The following is a 15,155-nucleotide window of genomic DNA, read 5'->3' on the forward strand; positions in this document are numbered from 1 at the left end:
CGTATCACGAAATCAAATTTTAGATATTAAAAACAGCATTCAACCATCACAGGTTTATGGTTTTTAGAGAAGCCAAGTCATAATATAATTTTAAAGATGAACTTAGTGAAAATAAGTATAATTGTAATTATATTTTTATGCATTTACTGTTTGCAAAATATTGAAGATAGTCTAAGACTATAAAAAACAATATATTTGTTGCCTTGCTTTCAAGATGCTACCTGTCTTTGAGGAAACCAAAGAAAATAAAAAGCATTCAAAAATAAGTATTAGAGAGCGAGCTGTCAGAAAGCTGTAAAAGAGTCCATATGCTGTGGCAGATCTTATTGATACCTTTCCTCCTTCATGGGGAAGCAAATGAGTATCCTAGTTACAACCTCCATCAACTGTGCCTCTAGGCTTCCTGGCTTTGGTCTTGGTAAAGCACAGGTCACCTTGACTTACTCTTTCATTTTGTTAAAGATAATGGACCTTGACAGCATGGTTGTTTACAATAGTAAAGATTTGGATTTAACTGATGTCCAAAAACAGTTTATTAATAAAATAACTATGGAACATCTATCTAAAAAAAACACTATGTAGGTATTAAAATGATTTTGTTATTATATTTATTGATGTGAAAAAAGTTAAAGACAAGTGAAAAACAGGTTCTAGAATTTTTGTGAAATTTTATATGAGTACATTATATTAACAACACAGTTTGGATATAAGAAGCACCACATTTTAAAATTTCACTATGATATATATTTAGGTGGCAAGTATTTTGATCTTATCAGCTAGAGGTTTGTTTTGGCACTTGATCTTTGCTGAGTGAGATTTGGATCTTCTGAGAGGTCATTGCAGGCATTCCCTTTGGATGCCCTGCCTCTTCCTCTGCTGTCCAGGATGGTCCTGTCACAAGGACCTAAGCGAACCTCATTTTCGCAGTAAAGGGAAGTTTCTCTCCCTAGGCAGGTGGAAGAGAAGCCCCAGGTATGGAAAATTCAGTCTGTGAAACTCATTTTTTAGTTTCCCTTGGAAAAAAGAAGTTCTCATTCTTTCTGACGTCTTTATAGCAATAAGAAAAGAGAAAAATCATCAATACATTTCCCTGCTATCCTGTATATGTACATTGTTTATTATATATGCATTCAGTTCAATTCAGTTGCTCAGTATGTCCGACTCTTTCTGACCCCCTGGACTGAAGCACTCCAGGCTTCCCTGTCCATCACCAACTTCCAGAGCTTGCTTAAACTCATAAACTCATGTCCATCAACTCAGAGATGCCATTTAACCATCTCATCCTCTGTTGTCCCCTTCTCCTCCTGCCTTCAGTCTTTCCCTGCACCAGGGTATTTTCCAATGAATCAGTTCTTTACATCAGGTGCCCAAAGTATTGGAGTTTTAGCATCAGTACTTACAATGAATATTCAGGACTGATTTCCTTTAGGATGGACTGGTTTGATCTTCTTGTAGCCCAAGAGACTCTCAAGAGTCTTCTCCAACACCACAGCTCAAAAGTGTCAATTCTTTGGCACTCAGCTTTCTTTATAGTCTAAGTGCCACATCTATACATGACTACTGGAGAAACCATAGCTTTGACTTGATGGACCTTTGTTGGCAAAGGAATATTTCTGATTTTTAATATGCTGTCTAGATGACTCATAGCTTTTCTTCCAATGAGCAAACATCTTTTAATTTCATGGCTATGGTCACCATCTGCAGTGATTTTGGAGCCCAAGAAAATAAAGTACGTCACTGTTTCCATCATTTCCCCATCTATTTGCCGTGAAGTGATGGGACCAGATGCCATAATCTTCTTTGAATGTTGAGTTTTAAGCCATTTTTTTCACTCTACTCTTTCACTTTCATCAAGAGGCTTGTTAGTTCCTCTTCACTTTCTGCCATAAGGGTGGTATCATCTGGATATTGGAGGTTATTGTTATTTCTCCCCACAATCTTGATTCCAGCTTGTGCTTCATCCAGCCTGGAATTTTGCATGATGTACTCTGCAATCTGATTTCGGTGTTGACCATGTGGTGATGTCCATGTGTAGAGTCTTCTCTTGTCTTGTTGGAAGAGGGTGTTTGCTATGACCAGTGCATTTTCTTGGCAAAACTCTATTAGTCTTTGCCCTGCTTCATTCGGCATTCCAAGGCTAAATTTGCCTGTTACTCCAGGTATTTCTTGACTTCCTACTTTTGCATTCCAGTCCTCTATAATGAAAAGGACATCTTTTTTGGGTGGTAGTTCTAAAAGGTCTTGCAGGTCTTCATAAAACCGTTCAACTTCAGCTTCTTCAGCGTTACTGGTTGGGGCATAGACTTGGATAACTGTGATATTAAATGGTTTGCGTTGGAGACGCACAGAGATCATTCTGTCGTTTTTGAGATTGCATCCAAGTACTGCATTTCGGACTCTTGTTGACCATGATGGCTACTCCATTTCTTCTGAGGGATTCCTGCCTGCAGTAGTAGATATAATAATCATCTGAGTTAAATTTACCCATTCCAGTCCATTTTAGTTCGCTGATTCCTAGAATGTCGACGTTCACCCTTGCCATCTCTTGTTTGAGCACTTCCGATTTGCCTTGATTCATGGACCTGACATTCCAGGTTCCTATGCAATATTGCTCTTTACAGCATTGGATCTTGCTTCTATCACCAGTCACATCCACAACTGGGTATTGTTTTTGCTTTGGCTCCATCCCTTCATTCTTTCTGGAGTTATTTCTCCAGTGATCTCCAGTAGCATATTGGGCACATAATGACCTGGGAAGTTCCTCTTTTGGTATCCTATCATTTTGCCTTTTCCTACTGTTCATAGAGTTCTCAAGGCAAGAATACTGAAGTGGCTTGCCATTCCCTTCTCTGGTGGACCACGGTTTGTCAGACTCTGCACATGGACATCACCAGATGGTCAACACCGAAATCAGATTGATTATATTCTATGCAGCCAAAGATGGAGAAGCTCTATACAGTCAACAAAAACGAGACCAGGAGCTGACTGTGGCTCAGATCATGAACTTCTTATTACCAAATTCAGGCTTAAATTGAAGAAAGTAGGGAAAACCGCTAGACCATTCAGGTATGACCTAAATCAAATCTCTTATGATTATACAGTGGAAGTGAGAAATAGATTTAAAGGCCTAGATCTGATAGATAGAGTGCCGGATGAACTATGGAATGAGGTTCGTGACATTGTACAGGAGACAGGGATCAAGACCATCCCCATGGAAAAGAAATGCAAAAAAGCAAAATGGCTGTCTGGGGAGGCCTTACAAATAGCTGTGAAAAGAAGAGAGGTGAAAAGCAAAGGAGAAAAGGAAAGATATAAGCGTCTGAATGCAGAGTTCCAAAGAATAGCAAGAAGAGATGAGAAAGCCTTCTTCAGCGATCAATGCAAAGAAATAGAGGAAAGCAACAGAATGGGAAAAGACTAGAGATCTCTTCAAGAAAATTAGAGATACCAAGGGAACATTTCATGCAAAGATGGGCTCGATAAAGGACAGAAATGGTATGGACCTAACAGAAGCAGAAGATATTAAGAAGAGGTGGCAAGAATACATGGAAGAACTGTACAAAAGAGATCTTCACGACCCAGATAATCATGATGATGTGATCACTAATCTAGAGCCAGACATCTTGGAAAGTGAAGTCAAGTGGGCCTTAGAAAGCATCAGTACGAACAAAGCTAGTGGAGGTGATGGAATTCCAGTTGAGCTGTTTCAAATCCTGATAGATGATGCTGTGAAAGTGCTGCACTCAATATGCCAACAAATTTGGAAAACTCAGCAGTGGCCACAGGACTGGAAAAGGTCAGTTTTCATTCCAGTCCCAAAGAAAGGCAGTGCAAAAGAATGCTCAAGCTACCACACAATTGCACTCATCTCACATGCTAGTAAAGTAATCCTCAAAATTCTCCTAGCTAGGCTTCAGCAATACATGAACCGTGAACTCCCTGATGTTCAAGCTGGTTTTAGAAAAGGCAGAGGAACCAGAGATCAAATTGCCAGCATCCACTGGATCATGGAAAAAGCAAGAGAGTTCCAGAAAAACATCTATTTTTGCTTTATTGACTATGTCAAAGCCTTTGACTGTGTGGATCACAATAAATTGTGGAAAATTCTGAAAGAGATGGGAATACCAGACCACCTAACCTGCCTTTGAGAAATCTGTATGCAGGTCAGGAAGCAACAGTTAGAAGTGGACATGGAACAACAGACTGGTTCCAAATAGGAAAAGGAGTCCGTCAAGGCTGTATATTGTCACCCTGCTTATTTAACTTCTATGCAGAGTACATCATGAGAAACGCTGGACTGGAAGAAACACAAGCTGGAATCAAGATTGCCGGGAGAAATCTCAATAACCTCAGGTATACAGATGACACCACCCTTATGGCAGAAAGTGAAGAGGAGCTAAAAAGCCTCTTGATGAAAGTGAAAGAGGACAGCGAAGAAGTTGGCTTAAAGCTCAACATTCAGGAAACGAAGATCATGGCATCTGGTCCCATCACTTCATGGGAAATAGATGGGGAAACAGTGGAAACAGTGTCAGACTTTATTTTTTGGGCTCCAAAATCACTGCAGATGGTGACTGCAGCCATGAAATTAAAAGACGCTTACTCCTTGGAAGAAAAGTTATGACCAACCTAGATAGCATATTCAAAAGCAGAGACATTACTTTGCCGACTAAGGTCCATCTAGTCAAGGCTATGGTTTTTCCATGGTCATGTATGGATGTGAGAGTTGGACTGTGAAGAAAGCTGAGTGCCGAAGAATTGATGCTTTTGAACTGTGGTGTTGGAGAAGACTCTTGAGAGTCCCTTGGACTGCAAGGAGATCCAACCAGTCCATTCTGAAGGAGATCAACCCTGGGATTTCTTTGGAAGGAATGATGCTGAAGCTGAAACTCTAGTACTTTGGCCACCTCATGCGAAGAGTTGACTCATTGAAAAGACCCTGATGCTGGGAGGGATTGGGGGCAGGAGGAGAAGGGGACGACTGAGGGTGAGATGGCTGGATGGCATCACGGACTCGATGGACGTGTGTCTGAGTGAACTCCGGGAGATGGTGATGAACAGGGAGGCCTGGCGTGCTGCGATTCATGGGGTTGCGAAGAGTCGGACACGACTGACCGTCTGAACTGAACTGAGCTATACTCTGCAAAGAAGTTAAATAAGCAGGGTGACAGTATACAGCCTTGACCTATTCCTTTCCCAATTTGGAACCAGTCTGTTGTCCCATGTCCGGTTCTAACTGTTGCTTCTTGACCTGCATACAGATTTCTCAGGAGGGAAGTAGAGTGGTCTGATACTCCCATCTCTTTAAGAATTTTCCACAGTTTGTTGTGATCCACACAGTCAAAGACTTTAGTGTAGTCAATGAAGCCAAAGTAGATGTTTTTCTGGAACTCTCTTGCTTTTTTAATGATCCAAAAGATGTTGGAAGTTTGATTTTTGGTTTGTCTATCTTTTCTAAATCCAGCTTGAACTTCTGGAAGTTCTTGGTTCACATACTTTTGAAGCCTAGTTTGGAGAATTTTGAGCATTACTTTGCTAGCATGTGAGATGAATGTAATTATATAGTAGTTTGAACATTCTTTGGCATTGCCCTTCTTTGGGATTGGATTGAAAACTGATCTTTCTCAGTCCTGTGGCAACCGTGAATTTTCCAAATTTGCTGGCATATTGAGTGCAGCACTTTCATAGCCATCATCTTTTAGGATATGAAGCAGCTCAGCTGGAACTCCATTACCTCCACTGCCTTTGTTCATAGTGATGCTTTCTAAGGCCCACTTGACTTCACAGTTTAGTATATTTGGTTCTAGGTGAGTGATCACACCGTTGTGTTTATTTCATCATTAAGATCCTTTTGTGTAGTTCTTCTGTGTATTCTTGCCACCTCTTCTTAATATTATATGTATGTTATATGCTGTAAAAATTGAGTGTCTGGAAGGATATTTGCAGCAGAATATTTACAGGAATTATTCTGAAATGTTAAAATATGCTTTTATCTTTTTTATTTGTTTTTTTTTAAAGATTAATCTCATGAGGTGTTATATTTGTTTTACAATAAATATAGATTGCTTCTACAAATATGATGAATTTAGGAAATAGAGTCTTATCTTTCTGTATCTTTAAAAATTATTATAAAATCTCTTATAAATGAGATATTCACTTAAAAAAATCATTTTTAGTCCTCATAATGTTTTAAAGGATTAAAAATGTATCCAAAGTCATGTAAACTAGTAAATGACAGAATGCGAATTTGGAGTCCTTTCTTCTCAATGGAAATGCGTGCTTGTTTCTTTTATCAGTCTGATTTTAGGGGAAAATGCTAATTTGAATAATTGCTATTGGCTAATTTAAATTTGTAGGGTGCATCTGCAAAGCATAGATTTTTCCTGCTGTAGATTTTCTGAAAACTGCTTTTGCTCCTATCAAGGAGGAAGGAATAAAGGAAATGGAGGAAGATAAAAAATTATTTTTAAGTACTAGATTAGTGTTGTGTTGTTGCCATAATAAATTATCACAGATTTAGCAGCTTATACCACATAGATTTATGATCTGACTATTTTGCAGTTCAGGGATCCAGAGGACCCGTGAGCTGTGCTCCAGATCCCATAGTATAACCTCAAAGTTTTAGGCCCCCTAGGTTTTCATCAGGAGGCTTTGGGAGAAAATCATTTAGGTTGTTGGCAGAATTTAGTTCTGCGTGGTTGTAGGACTGAAATCTCAGTTGCCTTGCTGCTTGTCAGCCTGAGGTCATTCTCAGCTTTTGGAGAATGACTGCAACTTCCTTTGAGTCTGACTTGCCTCTTCTGTCTCATCTCTCCTCTGACTTGAGCTGGAGAAATTTCTCTACTTTTAAGAGGTCAGGTAATTAGAATGAGCCCATCTGGATAATACAGGCTACTTTCTATAATTTAAGGTCTATAACCTCAATTACATCAACAAAATCCCTTCATAGCCCTACCTAGATAGTGTTTGATTGAATAACCAGGAGACAGAATCTTGGGGGAACAGCTTTAGAGTTCTTTCCACTGTATTTTTTTTCCTTCAAAACTGAGGGATAAAAGTATTCACTCTTTTTAAAAGGTTAATGTAGTATTGATAACCTTCAGTGCTTACACCTAGTAAGAAACAGAGTTAAGTAGCAGAGATGAAACTTCCATGCCTTCTCTCATGGAATATCTCATTTTTATACTGTGTCACTGTGCCTTCTACCTAGAAACTCAGCTTATATCTGTTGAAAAATCTACAGATTGGCTCTTAACATCATAGCTTAAAGAGGGCAGCAACATTCTATATTTTTATTACAACTTGAATTTAGTTAAAATGGTTAATAGAAATTGAAATGTTTAGAGAAAATGTTTCACGAGCCTGATTATTATGCAACAGTCCTTAATTGTTAGCTGAAAATAGGATAAATTTTAGCGTTCTCAGATGGTTCTTATTTAATGAATATGAATAACATCACTGCCAACATTTTTTGAATAATTGTATATATTCTACATAAATGGTTGCAGCAAAGGTACTGTCAGAACAGCAAACTGATTTTTCTCTTGTATTGGCAGAAGCACATCTAATTTAAACCTCAGGATAAGCTGGTCAGGCTACTGTCTTGCTGAGATTCTGTTAAGGTCAGTGCTCTGTATCTGCCCCTCTGGTTTCACTGGCAAGGACTATGTGACAGTTCCCAAGGAATGGAATCTGAGTAGTCCTATAATTTATTTGTTCATTTCATCCATTTACGAGAGGAAACAAGAGCAACAGCCATTTGGGAAAGGATTTACATAATTTAATTAAATGTGATCACTGCCTTCCTATCTCAAAATGCTGATGCAACTGATAACATCCCAAATGTTTTAGTCCCAGTCTCCTATCTTCCTTGAAGTTCTTAAGCACACATGATGGGAGGGGTGATTTCAGTTGGATGTAAGAAGTGATCCTATATTCTACCAAAAGCATATTCTTGCATTATCCATCAGTCCTGACTGTTAGGTATAACAGACACTCAGTTCAGTTCAGTTCAGTTCAGTCGCTCAGTCGTGTTCGACTTTTTGCAACCTCATGAATTGTAGCACGCCAGGCCTCCCTGTATATCACCAACTCCCAGAGTTCACTCAAACTCATACCCATCGAGTTGGTTATGCCATCCAGCCATCTTATCTTCTGTCGTCCCCTTCTCCTCTTGCCCCTAATCCCTCCCAGCATCAGAATCTTTTCCAGTGAGTCAACTCTTTGCATGAGGTGGCCAAAGTACTGGTTTCAGCTTTAGCATCATTCCTTCCAAAAAACACCCAGAACTGATCTCCTTCAGAATGGACTGGTTGGATCTCCTTGCAGTCCAAGGGACTCTCAAGAGTCTTCTCCAACACCACAGTTCAAAGCATCAATTCTTCAGTGCTCAGCGTTCTTCACAGTCCAACTCTCACATCCATACATGACCACTGGAAAAACCATAGCCTGGACTAGACGGACCTTTGTTGGCAAAGTAATGTCTCTGCTTTTGAATATACTATCTAGGTTGGTCATAACTTTTCTTCCAAGGAGTAAGCATCTGTTAATTTCATGGCTGCAATCACCATCTGCAGTGATTTTGGGGCCCCCCAAAATAAAGTCTGACACTGTTTCCACTGTTTCCCCATCTATTTGCCATGAAGTGATGGGGCCAGATGCCATGATCTTCGTTTTCTGAATGTTGAGCTTTAAGCCAACTTTTTCCCTATCTGACAGTGGTTGCCAACTCATTCGGCTTTCCTCCTTCCTTGCTGATTTAGTTCTGAGTTTCCATTGTAATTCAGGTATAATATGTGATTTTTCCAAAGTGAATCATATTAATCCCATTACCTTTATTTCACTGATAGGTTTTGTTGTTAGTATTCAATCACTAAGTCATGTCCTATTCTTTGTGACCCCATAGACTGCAGCACACAAGGCTTCCCTGTCCTTTGCTGTCTCCCGGGGTTTGCTCAAACTCATATTCATTGAGCTGGTGATGCTATTAGGGAGGGGAATATGAACAAGTCCTGGCTCCTGAAATGTAAGGAATTGGCTGGAGGACTTTGGGTGAAGGATTTATTGTTCTTAAAATAGGACACATGGGAAGAGATGTGCCCCTTTTTTCCCAGTGAATCTTGTTACGTCTCCATGAATGAGATGCCTGAGCAGTGGTAATCACTTAGTGACCATAAAGGAAGTTATGTTGAGTGACTGACACATTATTGATGTTAGAGTAAAAAAGATCCTGAGTTCTTGATATGTCAATGAGCCACTTGAACAAATCAATCCTGGAGCTGTCCCTGCTATCTCATTATTTGAGATTAAAATGTTTCCTAGTTTCTTAACCTACTATATCAAGTCTTTTCTGTGATGTTTGCCGTAGTGTGTTCTTACTGATAGGACTGACCCTTCTTCCTTTTGGTGGTTGTGTCCTTTCTTTGAAAGAGATGTGCCTTGCTTACTTGGTTTTTCTACCAGTGACCTTACCCTTGAATGTTGGTGAGTCATGCAGAGTCTCTCATTTCTAAAGAAGCATGTGTTGTGGAGGATGTGTTACATGAAAAGAAGGCTCGTGCTGCACTGTCAGATTGTTGCCCAAGAGTGCTTCTGGCATGTGTGCAGAATACTAGCCAAGTACAGTTATGGATGAACCACCACCATCAGCTCCCCCTCCAGTACACACACAGAAATGTGTACTCATAGGGAGGGAAGAATACTCTCAAAGAACCAACTGGCCCTCAGTTAAAGCATATGGCTAAAGACACTCAAAATCCTACATTTGTTGGAAGAAGGGACAATTGTTGGTACTGATGAATAGGACCACAAAAAGTGTCTGTGTACATGGTATCACCTTTATTGTAAAGACTACTTGACTTTTCTATGAAAACCATGGAACTGTTGACAGTGAACTCAAGGATCAGGCAAGTTATCCCCCTTGGGCCAGTGAGACTGGCAGTGTAGATGGACCCAGGTCCACTCATGATTCTGGTGGGCAGTTTCACTCCTATGATGAGAAAAAGAATGGAGTTGAACTACTGCTATTGACTGAGCTGTGTGCCTCCTTGAAAGTATGATTTCCTAACCCCCAATGTAGTGGGATTTGGAGATGCAGCCTTTGGGAAATAACTAAGTTCAGACAAGGTCAAGGTCTCACACTTTTATGAGAAGAGACACAAGGGACTTTGTAGAGAATGCCCACAGGGTATATTATTGTGATCTCTCTTCCCAAGAAGGAAACTTCAGTAGTGGAGAAGAAATACCTATCATGAAAACTGTGTTCCTCTTCTCCCTCTAGAAGTGAATGTTCATGGGAACAAGCCCTGAAGTTCGCAGGGTGAGGGAATCAATGGTCCTCCTTCCACAGTTCAGTAATTCTGCAATTAAGTTTTTCTTTTGGATGTCTGTTTTCTGTTTTGGTGAAAATGGCCCAGCTGATAGACAAGAGAGGCTAGTGAGTTTGTCTAATGGGGGGCCCTGTTTGGTGTTGCTGATGCATTAGCGTCATCTAGATACATGGGGTTTTAGTCTAATGAAGTTGAACTCATTGGTTTTGAACTTAAAGGCTGGAGCTCAGATGAATAATAGTGTGGTCACCCAGGTTATTGACGTCAGAGTTGGGGCTTCAAAGTAATAACCCAGTCCCAGGAATCAAAGTTGTATTCTTCAACCTCCACAGGCTCAGCCTTCCATTATTATATTTTGAACTCTTTGAAGATGCCAACCAAGGAATGAAATTTACTAAGTGTAAAATATATTTTGTTCTTCCACTCCCATGAGTTTATTGCTAGATGTCTCCTAGTCTTTTATTAAGAATTAATATGAACATTTTTTATTTGTCAGCAGATTGGTATGTGAAAGTACTTTATATATTTGGTTTAAAATTGTCCAGATTTCTTAATGAAGTATTAAGAGAGTGGTTCATGTATATATTCCAAGAAAAAAGAGAAACCCACATTTGTGTTTTCATCTTAAAAACTTTGGAAAGTATAAACAGGATTTTGCCAACAGTGTTTACCTCTGGGAAGGGGATTGAGTTAACTGAGAGTTGGGGCAGAGGGGAAGTTATATTTTTGACTTTATGTACTTCTATCTAAATGTTCTTTGATTTTGTTATGATTGATTTGTTCTTCAGGAAGAGAGCTATACAGTCACATGAAAAAAACAGATTCTGGTATTTGTGGGAATTTCAATAACTCCCCATTTATTCTATTCTAGGAATTTATTACTAGTTAAAAATAAACATCTACCTGAAGAAAAGTTTGGAAACCAAACACATCAGGGTTTGACTTCTGGTTCTGCCTTTTCCTGTTTACTGATTTGTAAGCTGTTGAATTTCTTTTCATTTCCTTATATGTAAAATGAGGGTAATAATAAAGCATTGCAGAACTTTTGTACTGATTAGAAATAGTATGTGTTACAAGGTAGACACTGATGAAGTGCTGGTTATGGAACTAGAGGCCAGGTCATGAACTGGTCATAAACTGCCACATGTGGGGCTAATGGAGATTCCTATTTGACTGGGGCAGTCGTAGTTTGCCCACCTATCCCACTGTCATTACTGTTAGCATCCCTTCTCATTCTCAGATGCTTTGCAATGAATGATAAATAAATTACATGGCCATTCTGTTATAAGCCACACTAAGGAGTTTGGACTTTATGCCAAAACTTGAGTGAGATACTGAGGTGAAGAGCATGCCCCAGGGGTAGTATGGCTTTTGAAATTTTTACCAGCCACTGGGAATGTCTATATATTGGTGGTTATATCTGCTTGTTTCAAGAGTAAAGAGCAGTGCAAGCCTAGAAGAAAGAGACTCAAATGGTCTAAGGAAGCACTGAAAGATGAGTCTGGTGATGGAAGGAGACAAGTATGAAATGAGGCCATTGTGGAGCTGATCTTTGTACAGTTGCCTGCCTCTCTTCTGCTGCTGATTTGTTTGCTTTTTAAATTTCAGTACTGACAAGTATAAAGCTGTTTGAATATTCCCACGAATTCAGGTTAAATTGGATCCACTAGCTAATACAGTGTTATTATTAGGGGCTGAATCATTCACTCAGAAACCATTATCTGATTCATTTTAGAGATAAACATTTAGTAGATGTGCCACCTTTCCTGTTTTTATTGCTAGATGAAGTTCACACATCCAAACGGCATATGAATTAGAGGGCAGGATCATCCCTATGCACATAGGCAGACATGAAAGGGCATCCTCGGGAAAAGATTTAGACTTAGAGACAGAGACTGTCTCTGAGGGACATTAGCAAGTTACTCTTTCAGAGTTTTCTGAAGCAGGGGATACCCTGTGTGCAAGGTGGGCATGTATCTACTTACGGAAGAGTAAAGAAACAGATTCAAGCTGGTTTAGAAAAGGCAGAGGAACCAGAGATCAAATTGCCAGCATCCCCTGAATCATCGAAAAAGCAAGAGAATTCCAGAAAAAATCTATTTCTGCTTTATTGACTATGCCAAAGCCTTTGACTGTGTGAATCACAATGAACTGTGGAAAATTCTGAAAGAGATGAGAATACCAGACCACCTGACCTGCCTCTTGAGAAACCTATATGCAGGTCAGGAAGCAACAGTTAGAACTGGATGTGAAACAACAGACTGGTTCCAAATAGGAAAAGAAGTCCATCAAGGCTGTATACTGTCACCCTGCTTATTTAACTTATATGCAGAGTGCATCATGAGAAACGCTGGGCTAGAAGAAGCACAAGCTAGAATCAAGATTGCTGGGAGAAATCTCAATAACCTCAGATATGCAGATGACACCACCCTTAGGGCAGAAAGTGAAGAAGAACTAAAGAGCCTCTTGATGAAAGTGAAAGAGGAGAGGGAAAAAGTTGGCTTAAAGCTCAACATTGAGAAAACTAAGATCATGGCATCTGGTCTCCTCACTTCATTGGAAATAGATGGGGAAACAGTGGAAACAGTGTCAGACTTTATTTTTTGGGGCTCCAAAATCACTGTGGATGGTGATTGCAGCCATGAAATTAAAAGATGCTTACTCCTTGGAAGGAAAGTTATGACCAACCTAGACTGCATATTAAAAAGCAGAGACATTACTTAGTCAATAAAGGTCCATCCAGTCAAGGCTATGGTTTTTCCAGTGGTCATGTATGGATGTGAGAGTTGGACTATAAAGAAAGTTGAGCACCGAGGAATTGATGCTTTGGAACTGTGGTGTTGGAGAAGACTCTTGAGAGTCCCTTGGACTGCAAGGAGATGCAACCAGTCCATCCTAAAGGATATCAGTCCTGGGTATTCATTGGTAGGACTGATGTTGAAGCTGAAACTCCAATACTTTGGCCACCTGATGGGAAGAACTGACTCATTTGAAAAGACCCTGATGCTTGGAGGGATTGTAGGCAGGAGGAGGAGGGGATGACAGAGGATGAGATGGCTGGATGGCATCACTGACTCAATGGACATGGGTTTGGGTGGACTCTGGGAGTTGTTGATGGACAGGGAGGCCTGGCGTGCTGTGATTCATGGGGTCACAAAGAGTCAGAGATGACCGAGCGACTGAACTAACCAAGTAACTAAAGAACCAGATCAGGTTCCATTTTCTTTTTCAGTTATTTTTAATCAGGGGATGTATCAGTTTTACCCAAGGAACTTAAAAACCAAACCAAACTGGTGCTGGAGCACCAAACCAGATCTACTCAATTCAGATGGCTGGATGGAGGAGCAGTGAACCTTGAGCACCTTCCAGGTAAGCCTAACATGGACCCTGGGCCAAAAATGAATCCCCTGAGCCTGTGGTTCTCAGACTTTTGTGTGAACCAGGGTGACCAGAAAGGCTAGTCCTACTCCCACACTTCAGATGCAGGTGTCTAGGGCAGAGCTTGAACATAACTCCGGGAGACGGTGATGGACAGGGAGGCCTGGCGTGCTGCGATTCATGGGGTCACAAAGAGTCAGACACGACTGAGCGACTGAACTGAACTGAGCTGATCAGGTTCCAAGTGGTGCTGATACCACTCTCCTGCCTGGACTTTGAGCCCCTTCTCTGGGGTCTACTCCTCTTCACCCCTATCCTCACTGCTCTAGTGAGGACTTAGTCGTTTCTTACCTAAACTATTATTTTAGTTTATATTTTATATACCTTCTACCCCAATTGCTGCCAAAGTGGTTTTTCTAAATAAAAATCTTATGGTGACTCAATAGCTTAAAGTGTTCCATGGAGTCCCCACTTCATCAATACAAACATTATTTATGGAATAACACTCTCGCCCCTGCTACTCCCCCAGCCTCACCTCTCACTCTCCAGCCCTGCTCTGTTGCTTGCCTTCTTCAGAGGAGACTTGAAAGCATGGTGGTGGTGTTTTTATTTCTGCTGCTGCAAAGCAGTTAGAAGCACAGACTTCCAGGGTTCCTATTGAAACTTCTACACTTCTATTTCCAGCTTTTGGCCTTGGACAAGTTATTTTTTTACCTCTGTTTATTCCCGTCTACAAAGTAGAGTTGGCTACATGCTTCCTGTGTCTTTGGATGATATGCAAATTAAATAAGTATATATATATGTATATAGCATTTGGAACAATGCCCAGAAAGTAGATGTTAGTTAGTTAAATATTAGCTGCTGTGGACCATTTCTTTCAGGGAACTGTTTACATATCCCTGCATACCAGTTTGCATGACACTTTGAGTAGACAGTCCTGTATTTTCTATATGAACTGTTTATTTCCTTGATCACTTGTAGCATTTAATTCATGTTTCCATATTCACACTAGTAGTTCTCCTCTTCATTCACCTATGAGCCTATAAAGAGTGGATTTTATTGGTGTTATTCTTTGATGATCTTACACTTCAAGAAACCTACACTGTAGGCTCCTAGCTACAGTACCTACCTGGTTGAATAATCACTTTATTGAACAACCAATTGTTGACCGAACCACTGGGTCACGAGATTTATAGAGGATGAGCATGAGGGTTATGAAACAAGAGAAAACGTGCTACCTGACACAAGGGCACAAGTGCCACGTGGAAGAGAAGCTGGTAGATATTTGTTCACTTTTCCTTGTTTCTCTGAAAGTGCATATTGACCATTTAAAGAGTCGATTTATTTACTTTTTTAAGAAATATAAGAAGGAAAAGTCTTAATGAAGAGTTGAACAATAAAAAATAGTTGATGTTTTTGTACAGGAAATAAAAAATAACTCAAAGAGAT

The sequence above is a fragment of the Oryx dammah genome, unplaced genomic scaffold (genome assembly GCF_014754425.2).
Source record: "Oryx dammah isolate SB20612 unplaced genomic scaffold, SCBI_Odam_1.1 HiC_scaffold_18, whole genome shotgun sequence".
Taxonomy (NCBI): Eukaryota; Metazoa; Chordata; class Mammalia; order Artiodactyla; family Bovidae; genus Oryx; species Oryx dammah.